Source organism: Schistocerca serialis, chromosome 4 (assembly GCF_023864345.2).
Source record: "Schistocerca serialis cubense isolate TAMUIC-IGC-003099 chromosome 4, iqSchSeri2.2, whole genome shotgun sequence".
Lineage (NCBI taxonomy): Eukaryota > Metazoa > Arthropoda > Insecta > Orthoptera > Acrididae > Schistocerca > Schistocerca serialis.
This window is the reverse complement of record NC_064641.1, coordinates 679019336-679040019: the sequence shown is the minus strand read 5'-3', so window position 1 is coordinate 679040019 and position 20684 is coordinate 679019336. Positions and strand designations below refer to the sequence as shown.

At 43.2% G+C, this 20684-nt stretch overlaps 1 protein-coding gene across 3 annotated transcripts in view; it reads left to right on the top strand.

The window, feature by feature from the left end:
- LOC126473164 (uncharacterized) overlaps positions 1–20684 on the top strand; it is a 125721-nt gene that overhangs the window by 11792 nt on the left and 93245 nt on the right. The window lies entirely within an intron of this gene.

Below are 20684 nucleotides of genomic sequence, written 5' to 3'. Positions count from 1 at the left end.
GTTTGGCAGATGGTTCATACAACCACTTACAGCCATTCCACTCTCAGGTAGCACATGGGAGATATGAACACTTAACTCTTTCCATGCAAGCTCTGACTTCTCTTATTTTCTCACAATAGTCATTTCTCCCTGTGTAGATGGAAATCAACAAAATGATTTGGAATTCAGAGGAGGAAGTTAGCAATTGTAATCTTGCGGCAATGGAAAACGCCTTTGTTTTCGTGATTACCACACCATCTCACTTTCCATATTTGTGACACTTTCTCTCCTATTTCACAACAATATAGAACGAGTTCCCCTTCTTTGGACTTTTTCAAGGTCCCTGATCAGTCATCACTGATACGCATCCCATACTGCACATGAACACTCAAGAAGAGGACAACCAAAAATAGTTTAGCCAGTCATCTTAGTAGAATCCGTCTCTCAGTGGACACCGACTCGCAATCCTACAATCTACTCTCGCTGTAGGTTTCCATCAGGCACCTTCAACTGAAGATATCACATTGGTGATATTTCCTTTAGTAACTCTGTAGGTGGTTACTTACTAACTGTTGTGTCTTCCTGAAACCCACATAGACTGTAAGTTGCTTGATGATGTTATTTCTTCCTGTAACTGTATCCTATTTGACTTCTGTTTTATCTATATGTACTGAACCCCAGTACTAACATCAGTTCTCGCACTACAAATCATTTATGCAGGTGTCTCAATGGTCCTGTCTTTTTTTGACATAGATGGCCTACCTGAATGATCTACAGCGCAACAGGTACACATCCACCTTTAAAGTGATTTAGTCCCTTGTAAATTTCTCGTTCACCATAATAAAATGTTCTGAAATTTTTACAAAACATGACAATCAAGGCATGCTGTAAAAATACATTTTGATATTTTTCACTTAAGTGTAAATAGCCTATTAAATAAGAAAGATTAGCTTCCATTATCAGAAAGGAAAGTCTAAAGGTATTTTGACTGATGTGATGGCACAGCTGAACAGCATATTAATACTGAATACATAGTTCAGAAACCCACTCACTATGGAAATATATCAATAGGCATCAAATAGACCTGACCTTTTTGTGGATGTGTTCCTTGTAATTGGTGACAGTAGCTATGAGATGCATATTTCTAGCAACGGTGCTTATCAAAGCACAAAGTGCAACTAAAACAAGTATAAAAATCTACATTACCAGTAAATTAGATAAAATGAACTTAAAATATTCAGTTCTAGACTGGAAGACACAGAAGAAATGTGTCTCAAGTTTAGAAGAATAGTTGTCCAATCACTGTGTAGGTATGTACCTAGCAGAACAGTTCTAAATGGGAATAGTATACAGTGTCCATAAAGAAACATCTGAAGAAAAGCAACTTCTGCATAGTAGGCATAAAATAAAGTAGGAAGCATGGGAATATAGGTAGAAGATGCTGAATGAAATGTGTTTCGTGATGAATAGAGCAGTGCAAGAAGCTTACAATGATTACCTTCATTAGTGTGCTATGATCAATAGATCTCTCATAAAACCTAAAGAAATTCTGGCCTATGTAAAGGCTATTGTTCAAACTGAAGTTAATGTGTGTACACTAATGAATAACACAGGGACTAAAATTGCAAATAGGGAAGCAAAAGCCGAAATGCTGAACTCTGCTTTAACATGCTCCTTTACAAAGGAAAATCCAGTGCTGCTCCAATTTAATTCTAACATGACTTTAAAGGTGAGTACTCTAGATATCAGTGTCAGCAGTGTTGAGAAATAATTGAAATCACTAAAGCTGAACAAGGCTCCAGAACCAGATTGTAATGCTGTTGGATTCTATAAGAATTTTTGGCTCACACACAAACCTTCAGATGTCAGACACTCAGATCGGTACCAAATGTTGTATGTCAATATAGTATGAACTAAAACACCGATTTAGTTCATGCTGTGTGCTATTGTTCAGTAGAACTTGTGTAAATGGTAATTTAAAGTATCACCAGAGCTACGGAGCACAGGAAAAACCTATCTGTGAGTGATTATATAGTAGATCTCATGTGGGTGAGAAGGTAGAGCATATGGTTATCATACCATAGGTCCTGTGTTCAAATCCCAGTGATGACAGTTTTTTAACTGTTTATGCGTGATACTAGTATATTGGAGAACAAATTCCTGACATGTAAAAGGATATTACAGAATTTGTAGCAGTGTTCTTTTGGCAATCTGCTTTCCTTTCATTAGTTGAATGTTATGTACTTATTACTGATCTTATTATTTTGTTTATTATTATTACTTCCGCAAGTGTGATGCAGTTGTTTCTTTATTTTTCTGTTATGATTATATATTCTGTGCAACTACAAATGTACTCAATATGTTTCCACTTTGAAAGAACATTGCTGTAAACTCCAAACAGCCCTTTTACATGCCATAAACATGTTGCCCCATTTAACACTTTGACATATAATACAGTAAAAATTTGTTGTCATTGGCGTTTGAACCTGGGACTTTGGTATGAGGTTCTGTCACTCTACCAAATTTCCTGTGTAAGCAACATGTGTCAGTTACTCACAGTTATGCTTTTGATGTGCTCCATAGTTTTGGTGTTACTTTTAATTAACATTTATGCCCGTTTTGCTGCAAAATCATTTGTGTTCATTCATGTTTTAAAAAAAAAAAAAAAAAAAAAAAACAGAACACCTCAAACTACTAGAGATAAGACACTCATATTCACAGGACATGTACACTAGTATGTTCTGCAGAAATAATTAGCATTTCAGTCACCTCAGTTCAGCATGCCCTGATAACTTGTTCCATGCGTAATGGCATTGGCGCATTTAAGGCGCAAATGGTGTCCTGTATTATAGTAGTCTATGGTTCATTCACCAGGTTCCAAAGTTCATCTGAGGTGGTTGGCACTGAGTAACAACACTGCACCTTCCGTTTCACCATATCCCACACAATTTTGATTGATGTCAAGTCTGGTGATCTGGTGGCCCAGGACAAAAGGCTGACATCCTGTGACACCAATAAAGCCCATGTTCTTGTAACATGTGACGATGCATTGTCTTGCTGCAAAATGGCATATGGGGTGTTTTGCAGTAAGGATGTGGCTACATGTCATTCACATAGGTCACACTGGTCACAGTGCCCAGAACACACACCAACTGTGATTTGTGGTTGTACCCAATAGCACCTCACACCATAAGGCCCTGAGTTGGCATTGTATGTCTTGTGTAAATGCAGTCACTGTGATGCAGCTCGCCCCCCACCCCCAGTCAGTGGTGAACCAAACTGCCTCCATAATTTTCAAACAGATCCTGGCTTCATCTGAAAACACTATCTGATGTCATTCCTGGCTACAGTGATGTCGTTCCATACTTCATTGTCATCTAGCATGTTTCTGCACATTCATCAAAAGTTGGCAGAGAAATGGATGACATGCACATAACCCATGCTGTAATAAATGTTGATGGACTGGCATGCCTGATAGTGTACAATGTGCTACACTGTTCCACTACTGCACCAGAGTGGAGGACGACACTGATCTGTCCTCTAATGGCATTCATATGAGGTGTAAGTGTACTCAGGGAGTGGTCTGTTTGATGTGACCTGACCCATCTCGCCTTGTTCTAAGACCTTCCATGAACCATTCTGCAACATCAGTTGCACTGCTGAAACACTTCGTCCCACATGAGCACCAATTTCCCGGATGGAAGCATCACATTCTCTCATGCCAATAATGCACCCTCTTTCAAGGTCACTGATTTGACGGTACTGTTCGCGCATACATCTTTGAAGCGTTCTGCATGTCTGCTCAAGTCACACTGATCCATTACCTTCAGTTTATAGTGACAACGAGAGCCACAGGCACATTTTACTGGTAGGTGGCATTGAACTGGGATATTGACGTCAACTCTGAACCTGCGGACCGACACAGTTCAAGTGCTAATCATTTCTGCAGAAACACAAATGTACATGTTGTGTGAATATGAATGTCCTACCTCTAGTTATTCAAGGCATTCTGTTTTTCCTGAACATGAGCGTATATAGAGAATGATAGTGGTTCTATCACACTTCCCTGGGACACTCCTGACGATGCCCTTGTCTGTGATGAGCACTGACCTTCAAGGCCAACATACTGAATTTCATAACTTAAGATGTCTTCGAACCACTCACATATCTGTGAACCTATTCCATATTCTCATATCTGCTTTAACAAAGTGCAGTGGGGCACCTATGCTGAATGCTTTTTGGAAGTCCATAAAACTACTGTCTGATATCATTGACATCCTTTAGATGTAGTCTCTTAGAACATATTCAGAGTTGACGTAAAGAGGTAGTTCAAACCCAGTGACCTCCTGCACGCCAACCACCACCAATTGCAAAAACATTGCTCATGTGAAATCCAACTTGGCTTGTTCTCACATGACCTCCTGAAAAACCATGGACCAAGACAAACAAATAGTTGCAGTATTTGTTGACTTCCAAAAAGCATTTGATTCAGTAGTCCACCAACAGTTATTACTGAAAGTACAATGTCGTCGGGTATTGAAGAAAACTCGTGAGCCAATAATGCACCTTCTTTCAAGTTCTCTGATTTGATGGTACTGTTCACGCATACATCTGTGAAGCGTTCTGCAGGAACACAGAGAAGACACAGCAAGTTACAATGTATTAAGAATCATCAACTGATGTATCTACAGATGTGCCATATGAAAGTGAATCGGGAAACTTGTAACTCATGGTGTATATTAATGACTCTGCAGATAATATGCATGGTAACGTCAGACTTTTTGCCAATGATACAGTTATCTATATTGGAGTACTATCTGAAAAGGAAAGCTTCATAGATACTCAGTCAGACCTTAATAAGATTTCAAAGTGGTACAAAGATTAGCTTCAGAAATGTAAGTTATGCTCTTCACAAAACCCGGAAGCATAATACCCTCTGATAACAATACCAGTGGCTTACAGTTGGAATCAGTCAACTCATGCAATTACCTACATTTAAAACTTTGTAAAAAAGGAAATGAATTGTTCACATAGGTTCAGTTATAGGTGAAACAGGTCAGATACTCCAATTGATAGCTGGGATACTGGGAAAATGCAATAAGTTTACAAAGAAGATCGCTTAAAGAACACTCACACATCACATCGTGCAGTATTACTCATGAGTGTGGAACCCATACCAAATAGAGCTAACAGGGGATAAACCTGAAGTAGTAGACACTTGAAGATACATGCCAGCTACCCCAAATAGCTTAGTTACAGAACTTTAAGAACCAGTATTAAGTGAGGAATATAGGCATGGATGTGGCTATGAATTATCATAGTATACCATTTATTACCAATGCTGTCATTGACCTTTGAATTACTCTCAATAATGATCAGGAGGCATTAAACATACTGTCCCAAAACGTGACTGATCCACCTCCGTATGGAACATGTGGGGCTGCATGTCCACAACAGACATTGGTTTTTGGTTGCCTCCACAACCTTTGATGGTGGTCAGATGCAAATAAGTCCTGCACTCATCTATGAAATTAACCTGATACTGATCCAGGTTCCATTTAGCTGTTCTCTCACACACCATAGTGCTGGAGGTTTCATACTGTTATTCGTAATGGATGCCTAGAAGCCGTATTCAACATGTTGAGTTGGTTGCAAATTGTCTGGAGTAACACAGCTATCCTAATTGTCTCCTAGCAGGCAGTACACATTTTCGCTGCATTCTACTTGGGTACCTGTGAGTCATAATTTGTAGGTAATGTCTTCAGTTAGTGTTGCTAACCATGGGCACCCACTGCAAGGCTGATCCTATAAAGTTTGCCTGTCACAAAAGTGGTTAAATGTTCGAATGACTTCACTGTAGTGTACACCAATTTGGTGGGAACTACCTTTGTTGTGAACACTTCTTGCTGTAATGTGCTCAGTCTACTTAAGTTTGAAATGACCCTCAAAAGCATGTTTATAGGCGGAACACTGGACAAAAGACACACTGTCTTGTTCATGATTGACATTACAGAGCGCTCTTACTGATCTGCTACAAGTTTGCAGATTTACTTTTAACTCCATTACTCAGATATTTATTCACTCAGCCAGGGATCATTGTACAATGACATAGGATTTGTCATTGTAATACAATGAAACCAAATAGTTCAAAAATGCACATACACACAGATCATCCACTGAAGAACCAAAGAAAGTGGTACACCTGCCTCACGAGCATGTGGAAGTGCCGCAACATGATGTGGCATAGACTCAACTAATATCTGATGTAGTGCTGGAGGGAACTGACAGCATGAATCGTGCAGGGCTGTGCATAAATCCATAAGTGTGTGACAGGGTGGAGATCTCTTATGAACAGCACATTGCAAGGCATTCCAGATATGCTCAATAATGTTCATGTCGGGGAAGAGTGTTCCTGGAGCCATTCTGTAGCAATTCAGGACGTGTGCAGTGTTGCATTTTCCTGCTATAATTGCCCAAGTCCATTAGAATCCGCAATGGACATGAATGGATGCAGTTGATAAGACAGGATGCTTACGTACATGTCAGCTGTCAGACTCATATCTAGTTATATCAGTGTTCCCATTTCACTCCAAATGCACACGTCCCACACCATTGCAGAGCCTTCACCAGCTTGAACAGTGCCCTGCTGACATGCAGGTTCCATGGATTCATGATGTTGTCTCCATACCCATACACGTCCATCCACTCAATTCAATTTAAAACGAGACTCGTCGGACCAGCAACATGTTTCCAGTCATCAACAGTCCAATGTCGGGCGGGCCCAGGCGAGGTGTAAAGCTTCGTGTCACGCAGTCATCAAGGGTACATGAGTGGGCCTCCGGCTCTAAAAGCCCATATCGATGATGGCCTGGCATTGAAATCTTCAGCCATTTGCGGATGGGTTGCCCTTCTGTCACGTTGAATGATTCGCTTCAGTCATGGTTGGTCCCGTCCTTTTTCTGGCCACAGTGATGTCTGAGATTTGATGTTTTACCGGGTTCCTGATATTCACAGTACCCTTGTGAAGTGGTAGAATGGGCAATTCCCCACGTCATCGCTACCTCGGAGATGCTGTGTTCCATCGCTCGTGTGCTGACTATAACACCATGTTCAGACTCACTTAAATCTTGATAACCTGCCATTGTAACAGTAGTAACCAATTTAACAACTGAGCCAGACACTTGTTGTCATATAGGCATTGCCGACTGCAGTGCGGTATTCTGCCTGTTTACATATCTGTTTATTTGAATACGCGTGCCTACACCAATTTCTACGGTACTTCAGTGTATAAGTATGCTTTTATGAATATAGGATGGGTGGTCAATTGTGGCCTTGATGAGGAAATCATCCTGGTGTTTGCTTAAAGTTATGTAGGAAAACCACGGAAAGCATAAACTGGCGTGGCCAGACAGAGCAAACTCTATTCTCCCAAATACGACGTCAGAGGCTTAACAACCTCACTGCTTCATTTGGCTGCTCAGTGTTGTGCAGAATTCTTCGATTTGCACCAGATAACTATAGTAGAACTCCCTGGATAATCACAGGAGATATTGAATGTAAATCATAAAAGGTGAAAATATAAAAATTCCGCAAATGATGCAGGAAAAAGAGAATATAAATGTCTAAACATTGAGATTGATAGGAAGTGCAAAATGGCTAAGCAAGACTGGATAGAGGATGAAAGTACATCTATAGAAGCATGGATAACTTGGCAAAATAAAGATACTGCCTACAGGAAGAGTTAAGATGCCTCTGTAGAAAGAGAAGCAGCTGTAAGAATATAAAGAGCTCAGAATGAAAACCAGTACTAAGCAAAGAAAGGATAGGTGAGAGGAATTCATAGGAGGAGTGCTGTATAAGGAAAAGGAACTTGAAGGCAGTATTATAGAAAGGGAAGAGGAAGTAGATGAAAATAACGTGGAAGATACATTGCGGGAAGAATTTGACAGAGCACTGAAAGACCCAAACTGAAACAAGGCTTCTGGAATAGACGACATTCCCTCAGAACCTCTGATATCCTTAGGAAGGCAGCCATGACCAAACTATTCCACTTGGCGTGCAAGATATGTAGGGGAAATACCCTCAGACTTCAAGAAGAATGTAACAATTCCAATTCCAAAGAAGGCAGGTGCTGACAGGTGTGAATACCACCGATTTTTTTTAGTTATTGGTCTTCTGGCTGATTTGATGCAGCCTACCATGAATTCCTCTCCTGTGCCAACTTTTTCATCACAGAGTAGCAATTGCCATCCTCAATTATTTGCTGAATGTATTCCTATCTATATCTTCCTCACCGTTTTTACCCTCTGCAGCTCCCCTAGTACCCTGGAAGTTATTTCATTTTGTCTTAACATATGCCCTGTCATCCTGTTCCTCCTCCTTGTTACCGTTTCCCGTAGTCCTTTCCTCATTGACTCTGTGGAGAACCTCCTCATTCCTTACGTTATCAGTCCACCTAATTTTCAACATTCTTCTGTGTACCACAATTCAAGTGCTTGAGCTCTCTTCTCTTCCTAAACCTCAAGAAATGTGTGTGATTGGCCTGTGAGTTGATAGATGGTGGTATAACGGGTGAACAGTATAACTGGCCACACTTTCCCACCTGAGTTTTGCAGTAATTAAGCCAGTCCATCCTTGAACTGACTTAGTGAGCCGCCATGTAGGAATTTTTCCTACCTGTTATGTGGAGGTACACTCTTAGCTTTATGTCCACTTGCAAAGCAGTAGCAGTGCCATCATATTCTAAAAGTGCAATACTACTGTTCATGTTTTATGCAGTGAAACAGGAATAGGTTTTTTGTGCAAATAATTTTTACACAGGGTACCATTATGGTACATTTATTTACGAAAACCATAAAATGGACTTGTTCACACTGATTATAAGCTAACTATTAACAGTGTGAGAGCATGGTCTACCGCATGACTAGATCGAAAGGCATCCTATCAACAACATTTTTTTTTAGCAAATATTAATAACAATCACTTGATTTGCACCAAAATAAATGTACATTCCCAATGTATCTCTTTGCTGACATCATGAGCGATTTCTGCATTGGCACCTCATCCCGCTGGCTCTGAAAGTGCCAGATTGCCAACCATCTCTGCTAGCCAGTGTGGGAACCTACCCCTTGCTCCCCCCCCCCCTCCCTGCGGGGCCGGGGATTAGAATAGGCCCGAGGTATTCCTGCCTGTCGTAAGAGGCGACTAAAAGGAGTCCCACCCCCTCAAGGGGGTCGTTAGCGCCTGCGTCCGGAGACGGACGGTTCCACGACCTCTATTTGCGGTCATTTTGCTTTTTCACTTCTCGTTTCTTCCTTCCTTTGGTTGGTTCCTTTCTTTGCTCTTTTCCATCTCACTGTCTTCCTTACTCTTTCCCTTGCCTTCTTCTCCTTGCCTTCTCATTGCCTTCTTCTCCTTGCCTTCTCATTGCCTTCTTCTCCTTGCCTTCTCATTGCCTTCTTCTCCTTGCCTTCTCATTGCCTTCTTCTCCTTGCCTTCTCATTGCCTTCTTCTCCTTGCCTTCTCATTACCTTCTTCTCCTTGCCTTCTCTGGTCTCCGCCTCGGCGTTTGAGACAGTCTGTCCTCTCTCTCCCTCTCTCTCCTCCTTTTCCTCTTCTTCCTTCCTCCCTGTGCGTGCCTGAAGGCCGACCCACGCGTTCGCATGCGTAGCCGGTGACGGGGTAACGCGTAATTCCCCGCCCTGGGTAGACATGTAAGGCACGCGCGTACCCCCTGGTAAAGGCCAGGCCCGGGGAGGGGTGATTGCCTGAGCTGATACCTTCTGACCATGCCGATTGGTCCCTCCGTCTGGTTCTCGGGAGGTGTGACCTGAGGTGTAAACATTCACCTAAGGCGGGAGTGCCCTCTGAGAGGGTCCCCACAAGGAAGGAGCGCGCCATCGGAGACGCTGGCAATCATGGGGGATTCCTCCGCAATGGATTTCACTCCATCTGTCTCGACTTCTGCCCAAAAACGGAAACGTGACCAGCCATCAGTGACAAAAGTACTACCGCCTGCCCCACAGTTCCTCGTCGTCTCTCGATCTGAGGACGGAAAGGATTTTTCCTCTGTCAACCCTTTCATTATCCAGAAGGGTGTAGATGCCATAGCCGGATCTGTCAAATCTTGTACCAGGTTGCGTAACGGTACCTTATTACTAGAAACTGAGAGCGCCTTTCAGGCACAAAAACTGCTTCGGGCCACACTCCTGTACACGTTCCCTGTGCGGGTGGAGGCTCACCGAACTTTGAATTCGTCTTGTGGTGTGGTCTATACTAGCTCCCTTGACGGACTGACTGACGAGGAGGTTCAATCTTTCCTCGCTGAGCAGGGCGTGACGGCTGTCCACAGGGTCATGAAAAAGGTCAACAATGACCTTGTACCGACCCGGACACTTTTCTTGACCTTCGATAGTGTTAAGCTGCCATCGCGCATCAAGGCGGGCTACGAGGTTATTTCTGTTCGCCCCTATGTCCCGACACCTATGCGCTGTTACCAGTGTCAGCGTTTCAATCACACTCGACAGTCTTGTTCCAATGCAGCTAAATGTGTCACTTGTGGCAGGGATGCCCATGAGGGTGACTGTCCACCTCCGTCTCCTCGTTGTGTGAACTGTCAGGGTGACCATGCCGCATTCTCCCGCGACTGTCCTGTCTATAAGGAAGAACGCTGTATCCAAGAAATTCGGGTCAAAGAGAAAGTGTCCACCTCAGCTGCTCACAAGCTATTGGCTAGTAGGAAGCCCACGCTGCTCCCAGCGGGGAATTACAGTACTGTCCTCGCCTCTCCTCGGACTACCAGGGAGGTGGCAACCCAGACATGCGATCTGACCTTCAGCACCACGGTCGTCCGTTCGGCCAGTGCTAAAATCGCCCGGTCGATGTCTCCTCTTCCTCCTGTCACCCCTCAGACACAAGCACCTTCATCAGCTTCTGCCAAGACGAAGACCCAGAAGTCAGATGCACAGGCCTTTAAGAAGAAACCGTCCCGTGCAGACTTCCTACGTACCTCGACCTCCCAGCCTTCGACCGGTACTTCCACCAAACGTCCTTCCAAGAAGGCTCCTAGGAAGCACAGTTCTCCTTCTCCGCCACAGCGCATTTCTTCTCCTGCGCCACCCAGCGGTTGCCGCCCCAGGCCGTCATCCGTTTCGCCTGGCCGCACCGCTGGTAGCCGAACATCTGGCCGTTCACCGGCGGAGGAAGCTCCCCCTCCCGGCCATCTTCCCAAGATGGCCGATGAACCTATAGACCCAATGGACGAAGACTATCCGCCTACTGATAGCGGCGGCAGTGCTCGCTCGAAGCCAGGCCCTCCGCGGCCTTCGAGGTGACCCCTTCTTTTATCTTCCTTTTCTTACGATGGCACTTATTCACTGGAATATTCGCAGCATTCGCTCCAACCGAGAGGACTTGAAGTTGCTGCTCTGCTTGCACCGTCCGCTCGTCGTAGCCCTCCAGGAAACGAAGCCACGCCCATGCGATCAAATTGCCTTGGCACACTACACCTCTGTGCGTTTTGACCTACCCCCTGTGGTAGGTATCCCGGCTCATGGAGGGGTTATGTTGCTGGTCCGGGAGGATATTTACTATGATCCCATCACGTTGCACACCGACCTGCAGGCAGTTGCCATCCGCATTACTCTCCCCACTTTTACATTTTCCATTTGTACCGTTTACACTCCATCGTCATCTGCCGTTACCAGGGCAGACATGATGCAACTTATTGCTCAGCTACCTGCACCATTTTTGTTAACTGGAGACTTCAATGCCCACCATCCCCTTTGGGGCTCTCCAGCATCCTGCCCGAGGGGCTCCTTGTTAGCAGACCTTTTCAACCAGCTCAACCTTGTCTGCCTCAATACTGGCGCCCCTACTTTTCTTTCGGACACATCTCACACCTATTCCCATTTAGACCTCTCTATATGTACTCCCCAACTTGCACGCCGGTTTGAGTGGTATGCACTTTCTGATACATATTCGAGCGACCACTTCCCGTGTGTTATCCATCTCCTGCAGCATACCCCCTCTCCATGCTCCTCTAGGTGGACCATCTCCAAGGCAGACTGGGGGCTCTTCTCTTCCAGGGCGACCTTTCAGGATCAAACCTTCACAAGCTGCGATCGTCAGGTCGCACACCTCACGGAAGTCATTCTCGCTGCTGCTGAATATTCCATCCCTCACCCTACTTCTTCTCCACGTCGCGTACCGGTCCCCTGGTGGACTGCAGCATGTAGAGACGCTTTACGTGCTTGTCGACGTGCTTTACGCACCTTTAAACGCCACCCTACAGTGGCGAATTGTATCAATTATAAACGATTACGTGCTCAGTGTCGTCGTATTATTAAAGAAAGCAAGAAAGCCAGCTGGGCTGCTTTCACAAGCACCTTCAACAGTTTTACTCCTCCTTCTGTTGTCTGGGGTGGCCTGTGCCGGTTATCTGGCACTAAGGTCCAGTTTCTGGCTTGACGGTCGCGAATGACGTCCTTGTGGCCCCTAAGGATGTCTCCAATGCCTTCGGCCGCTTTTTCGCCGAGGTTTCGAGCTCCGCTCATTACCACCCTGCCTTCCTCCCCCGCAAACAGGCAGAGGAGGCTAGGCCACCTAACTTCCGCTCCTCGAATCGTGAAAGTTATTCACCATGCGGGAAATCGAAAACGCACTTGGCCGATCACGGTCCTCCGCTCCAGGGCCTGATTCTATTCATATTCAGATGCTGAAGAACCTGTCTCCTGCGGGTAAAGGTTTTCTTCTTCATACTTACAATCGCATCTGGATTGAGGGACATGTTCCCGCATGCTGGCGCGAGTCTATTGTTGTCCCGATTCCTAAGCCGGGGAAGGACAAGCACTTGCCTTCCAGTTATCGACCCATCTCGCTTACCAGCTGTGTCTGTAAAGTGATGGAGCGAATGGTTAACTCTCGATTGGTTTGGCTGCTAGAGTCTCGACGCCTACTTACCAATGTACAATGTGGATTTCGTAGGCGGCGCTCTGCTGTTGACCATCTGGTTACCTTGTCGACCTTCATTATGAATAACTTCTTGCGGAAGCGCCCGACCGCGGCTGTGTTCTTTGATTTGGAGAAGGCTTACGACACCTGTTGGAGGGCGGGCATTCTCCGCACCATGCATACATGGGGCCTTCGCGGTCGCCTCCCTCTTTTTATTCGTTCTTTTTTAATGGATCGACAGTTCAGGGTACGTGTGGGTTCTGTCCTGTCAGACACCTTTCGCCAGGAGAATGGGGTGCCACAGGGCTCAGTTTTGAGTGTCGCTCTCTTCGCCATCGCGATCAATCCAATAATGGATTGCCTCCCAGCTGATGTATCAGGCTCCCTTTTCGTGGACAATTTTACCATCTATTGCAGCGCGCAGTGTACATGTGTCCTGGAGCGCTGTCTTCAGCGTTCTCTTGACCGTCTTTACTCCTGGAGTGTCGCCAATGGCTTCCGTTTTTCTGCCGAGAAGACGGTCTGTATTAACTTCTGGCGCTACAAAGAGTTTCTCCCACCGTCCTTACGACTCGGTCCCGTTGCTCTCCCAATCGTGGAGACAACAAAATTTTTAGGTCTTACATTTGACAGGAAACTTAGCTGGTCTCCACATGTCATATTTGGCTGCCCGTTGTACCCGTTCTTTAAATGTCCTCCGTGTTCTCAGTGGTATGTCGTGGGGAGCGGATCGAACTGTCCTACTTCGTCTATATCGGTCGATCGTCCGCTCCAAGCTGAATTATGGGAGCTTCGTATACTCCTCTGCACGGCCATCCATCTTACGCCGCCTCAACTCCATACAACATCGGGGTTTACGACTTGCGATCGGAGCGTTTTATACTAGTCCCGTAGAGAGTCTTCATGCTGACGCTGGCGAATTGCCACTCACCTACCGGCGCAATATACTGCTTTGTCGGTATGCCTGTCGGCTAGTGTCAATGCCCGACCACCCGTCTTATCGTTCCTTTTTTGACGACTCTCTCGACCGTCAATACGGGTTGTATGTCTCTGCCCTGCTACCCCCTGGAGTTTGCTTTCGTCGCCTCCTTCAACACCTTAGTTTTTCAATCCCTGCAACCTTTCGAGTGGGCGAGAGCCACATGCCACCTTGGCTCCAGGCTCAGGTCCTCGTTCACCTTGACCTCAGCTCGCTCCCAAAAGAGGTTACCCCTGGTTCGGTCTACCACTCCCGTTTTGTTGAACTTCGTTCAAAGTTCATTAATATGACCTTCATTTATACAGATGGCTCAAAGACCAATGACGGGGTCGGGTGTTCTTTTATTGTCGGGACACAAAGTTTCAAATACCGGCTCCATGGCCATTGTTCGGTCTTCACAGCTGAGCTCTTTGCCCTCTACCAGGCTGTTCTTTACATCTGCCGCCACCGACATTCTGCTTATGTCATCTGCTCCGATTCCCTGAGCGCCATCCAGAGCCTCAGTGATCCGTATCCGGTTCACCCTTTCGTGCACCGGATCCAACGCTCTCTTCAGCAGCTGGTGGACGTCGGTTCTCCGGTTAGCTTTATGTGGGTCCCTGGCCATGTCGGTATCCCTGGGAACGAAGCTGCAGATGCCGCGGCCAAGGCTGCGGTCCTCCAGCCTCGGACAGCTTCTTGTTGTGTCCCTTCATCAGATTGTAGCAGGGTAATTTGTCGGCGCATTTTATCGCTGTGGCATGCCGATTGGGCTGCACTTACAGACAACAAGCTTCGGGCCTTGAAACCTCTTCCCGCGGCTTGGACGTCCTCCTCCCGCCCTTCTCGGCGGGAGGAGGTCGTTTTGGCCCGGTTACGCATTGGCCACTGCCGGTTCAGCCATCGCCATTTGCTGACGGCTGCGCCGGCGGCGTTCTGCCCATGTGGGCAATTGCTGACGGTCCGCCACATTTTAATGTCCTGTCCTGATTTTAACACACTGCGTCTAGATCTTAACCTACCATGTACTTTAGAAGCCATTTTAGCGGATGACCCACGAGCAGCTGCTCGTGTTCTTCGTTTTATCAATTTGACACACCTCTCTAAGGACATTTGATGATGCTGTTTTTTAATCCTATGCCTGTCAGTCTGTCTTTTATCGTGTTTTCCCTTTTAGTTGTTGTTTTAAACTTGTACCTCACGGTGCATTCTTAACGTAGTCAGGGCGCTAATGACCATCCATACATATTGCAGTGTATGTGAAATAGCAAAACTGGAAATAAAGTACAATGTGTTCTTATCTGTAAATAAAGGGTACCTTATAAGCTTACCTTTATTTTTCTCAGACATTTGAACATCTTGTACCATTTTACATCATTGAACATATTTTCCAGGTCAACAAATCATATGAACATGGCTTGATTTTTCCTCAGTCTTGCTTCCATTATCATTCCCAACATCTTTTTCCATTCTTCTGTATATTATTCTTGTCAGCAACTTGTATGCATGAGCTGTTAAGCTGATTGTGCAATGATTCTCACTATCTTCAGAATTGTGTGGATGATGTTTCTTCCAAAAGTCTGGTGGTATGTCGCCAATCTCATAAATTCTATACGACAGTGTGAATAGTCATTTTGTTCCCACTTCCCCCATGATTTGATGGAATGTTATCTGGTCCTTCTGCCTTTTTTGATCTAAAGTCATTCAAAGCCCTCTTAAATTCTGATTCTAATACTTCATACCTTATTGACTCCTGTTTCTCTTCTACCATATCATCAGACAAGTTCTTCCCCAGATAGAGGCCTTCAGTGTACTCTTTCCACATATCAACTCTCTCGTCTGCATTTAACACTGGAATTCCCATTGCAATCTTAATGTTATGGCCCTGCTTTTAATTTTATTGAAGGTTATTTTCACATTTCTATATGCTGAGCCAATCCTTTTGACAGTCGTTTCTTTTTTATTCTTTCATATTTTTCATACAGCCATTTCGCCTTAGCTTCCCTGCATTTCCTAATCATTTCATTCCTAAGTAACTCATATTTTTGTGTTGCTGAATTTCCCTCCACATTTTTGTACTTCCTTCTTTCATCGCTCAACTGAAGTATTTCTTCTGTTACTCATGGTTTCTTCACAATTACCTTTCTTGTACCTAAGTTTTTCTTGCCAACTCCTGTGTTTGCCCTATTGAGATGTCCATTCCTCTTGAACTGAACTGCCTACTGAGTTATTCATTATTGCAGTATTTGTAGCTTCTGAGAACTTCAGGCATATTTCTTCATTCCTCAGTATCTCTCTATCCCACTTGCTTGTGCATTGGTTCTTCCTGACTAGTCTCTTAAACTTCAGCCTACTTTTCGTCATTACTAAATTGAGGTCTGTGTCTATATCTGCACCTGTGTACATCTTACAATCCAGTATCTTATTTTGGAATTTCTGCCTGACCTCAATGTAATCTGACTGGAATCTATCCATATTTCCCACCCTTTTCTAAGGATAAGTCTTTCTCCTCTTGTGGTTCTTGAAGAGAGAATTTGCTATTACTAGCTGAAATTTATTGCAGAACTCAGTTAGTTTTTCTCCTTTCTCATTCCTATTACCGAGCTCATATTCTCTTGTATTCCTTTTTTCTACTCCTTTCCCTACAGTTGCATTCCAATTTCCCATGGCTATTAGATTTTCAACTCTCTTTATGTATTGAATTACTTGTTCATTATCCTCATATACTTTCTCTATCTCTTCATCTTTTGCTTACCACATTGGCACGTATACATGTACTATCGTTGTCAATACTGGTTTGCTGTCTATTCCAATGAGAAAACTCCTATCATGAACTTCACAGTCACACATTCTCTGTCCTACCATCCTATTCATAATTAATCCTTCTCCCAATATACCATTTTCTGCAGCTGCTAGTATTACACAGAAATCCCTGTCTTCTTTCCATTTCACTTTGATGACATCCACTATATCTAGATTGAACCTTAGTATTTCCCTTTCCAGATTTTTTAGCTTCTCTACCATGGTCAAACTTCTGGCATTCTCATGATACTTTTTCAGTTATAGGCCACATGTCCTGTGGATATATGTTGTGTGTTTTAATGCATTGGTTTCCATTGCCTTCTGCATCCTCATGTCATTGATCATTGCCGATTCTTCTGCCCTTAGGGACAGTTTTGCACCCTAAGTACAAAAAGTACCCTTAACCCTTTGTCTGCTCCTATGCCCTCTTTGACAAGGCCATTTCAGAATGAGGGTGACTTCTTATGCCAGAGGTCTTTGGCCACAATTGCTGATGATTTTTATTCAGAATTTAAGTAGTAGTGAGGTTAGAAGCCACCACCGAGGACTTTTCAATTACTAGTCACAGACACTACCCCTAGATCAGGGGGTGCTCGAACTATCGGTTTAATAAATAATTGTTGCTAAATACTGACATTAATTATTTACAATAGAATGGAAAAAATGGTAAAAGCCGACCTCAGGGAATGTCAATTTGGGTTCCGGAGAAATATTGGAACACACAAGGCAATAGTGACTCTATGGCTTATCTTAGAAGATAGGCCAAGGAAAGCAAACCTACATTTATAGCATTTGTAGATTTGAAGAAAGCTTTTGACAACATTGAATGGAATACAATCTTAAAATATGTAAAGGTAGCGGAGGTAAAATAAAGGGACGAAAAGGTTATTTACAAATTGTACAGAAACCAGACAGTTATTAGAAGAGTTGAAGGGCATGAAAGTGAAAGTGAAATTGTGGTTGAGAAGGGAGTGAGACAGGGTTGTAACATATCCCTGTTGTTATTCAATCTGTACATTGAGCAGCCAGTAAAGGGAACCAGAGAAAAATTTGAAGTAGTAATTACTGTTCAAGGAGAAGAAATACAAACTTCACAGTTTGCATAGGAGATTGCAATTCTGCCAGAAGCAGCAAAGGACTTGGAAGTCCAGTTTAAAGGAATAAAGAGCATGTTGAAAGGAGGATATAAAGTGAACATTACCTAAAGCAAAACAAGGGTAATGGAATGTAGTCTAATTGAATCAGAAAATGCTGACAAAATTAGATTAGGAAATGATATACTAAAAGTAATACCGTATTGTACATATTAAAAGATGCACCTGAATTTTTAAACAGTTCTTTAAAAAAATAACATTTTTAGTATTTTTAATATTAGATTGCAAAGCCAATTTTAAAAAATCTTCATTTATAAAACTGAACTGATTTCTAAAATTATCATCTTCCAGTTTCTGCTATTTGGCATTCAGTCCTGTATTTGCACATTTAGTCTTCCTCAGTTCTTCTTTACTAGCCCAGCAATTACAAATGATTTTTTGTGTTGGTGGAGGGTCAAAATGCCACTCAGTTGCTCTGTTTCCTTGTTGTTCTGTATGTGCTGTTACTTTCAGTTTATAGCCCGCATCGTATGAATAACTTTCATTATTTTTTCATCACAAAACTAGCTACTAACAAAAATATTGTACTGGTACCAATAACACAAATCACTTTCAGTTTAAGTTCACTGGCACCACAGGCTGCAGTGATGCATCATAGGCTAGATTGTTTTCTGGGTTTGTGATGGCAGGGCAGGAGGTAGTCAGTGTTAGCAACCTGTGAATCCCCTGAACTCATGTTCATTGCATCAGTACAGTTCTGCTGCCAGTTGAATCCACTGTTGCCAAATAGAGATGGGTTTTTCGCAGCATCAAATATATGGCCATTTTTAAAACTGGCAGAAATTTTAAATCAAATAGTGGACATTTTTATATTAATTTTGATTATAAGATGCACCTGAATTTTGCAGAACTTTTTGAAGAAAAAAGTGCATCTTACAGTCCGTAAAGTGTGGTAGATGAAGTTTTCTATTTGGATAGCAAAATAATGTATGATAATGGAAGTACAGAGGGTATAAAATGTTGAATAGCAATGACAAGAAAAGCATTTGTGAAGAAGAGAAATTTGTTAACATCAAAAATAAATTTAAGTGCTGGAGTCTTTTTCTGAAGGCATTTATATGGAGTGTAGCCTTGTACAGAAATGAAATGTGGATGATACACTGTTCAGAGAATAGAAGCATTTGAAATGTAGAGCTATAGATGAATGCTGAAGATTAGATGGAGAAATCGCTTAACTTCTGAGGAGGTACTGAACAGTATTGGGAAGAAAAAAAATTGTGGAATAACTTGACTAAAGGAAGGGACAGCTGATAGAATACATTCTGAGACATCAAGGAATCATCAGTTTAGTATTGGAGGGCAGTTTGAAGGGTAAAAATGACAGAGGGAGACCAAAAGACAAGTACAGTAAGTAGGTTCAAATGGTTTTGGTTTACCACGGTTATTCAGAGATGAAGAGGCTTGCACAGGATAGAGTAGTGTGGAGAACTGCATGAACACAGTTTTTCTCTTTGTTGCTGTGCACATTTAGGGTGCCCACTGATGATTCTTAAACCATGAACCTGCTGGTATGCCCCTTCAGAAAACTGACACCAGGTCTGTAAACATACGGTGCTGTGAACATCTTCATATCCTCCCCTCAGTCCAATTGAAAAACAGATTTAGCATCCCCCCTTGATGAGAGAGAGGTTGAGAATGATAAGATATTACTGACATGTGCTATAGAGCTTGCCACATGATTTTCTTCCAGGAGCATTACATTGTGTTCATGTACTGTAATGTGACAGGGTGTTGTATTTGGCCCCTTTTATTATTAATCCATACTCTGAGTCTTCTAAGTAATTTTTAATTGTGTAGTATGCACTACTTATGAAGAATGTTGTAGCTGCTGCCTGTTAAGAGATTTCTTTTAGTAATTTTTTCACCTGATTTGGCATTTTATTTTATAGTTTTATTCTGTGGAAGAAAATGCTGCTTTGAGTTTTTTGTTTGTTTTTTCCTCGATACGTGCAAGAAGTCTGTCTTAACAGGCTCTTGTTCCATGATTTTGTATAGAACTGTTCGTGAAATATTACGTAATGTTTTCCCTGAAATGCTTGCTTTTGTGTCTACCAACAGATATGGTACACAGCTATATACAAAGAGAGCACCACATGGCAGGGTCAGTCATGCGGTGTTGCATAGTTGTGGTTAAACGCCACAGAGGGTGTGCGTAACAGGGAACCATATTATGCTTCTGCTGTAACTCATGCAGATAATCCCATCCATACACCTAAGTTAAGCTTTGACGCCATAGAGGGCACTGATAACGGGGCCTACATCCTGATTCTGCCTGACAGACAAATAGTTCGCAAATTGAGATTCATCCACCAACCGTGGATGTAACATGAGTTGGCCAGTCACCGATTGCTTACAGTTGCCATCAATCATCAGTTGCTATCAGTCATCCAACAGTCATCTGATAGTTGTCATGTTGCTGCAGTCATGCACCATATTGCAGGATATGTTGAGTGTTGCAGCTGTATTAGTAACAGAGTTAGAACTTCACCAACACCAGAGCCAGACCAGACTTACTATTAGGTTAGTCAGTCGTTGTCCACTGAGTTAGTTTTAGAGAAGAGTTCATACCTTTAACATAGTTTGCCACACTTCACCTTAATGATCATAATACCTAAGCTGGTATTTGTGTGTACCTTATTTTCATTGTAGTCTAATTTGCACTGTGGCAAGACAGATGCTGTGTGCAAGCATGCCACCTTAATACAGCAACTGCTTTCTGTGGTAGGGGGTTCGCTTCCTGTTACCTTTATGTTGGGTACCAAACTTATTTGGTGAATACAGTACTCATTTTGTACAGTAAGGATACACAATTTTTCAAACAGTTCTTTACAGTGCCCGAG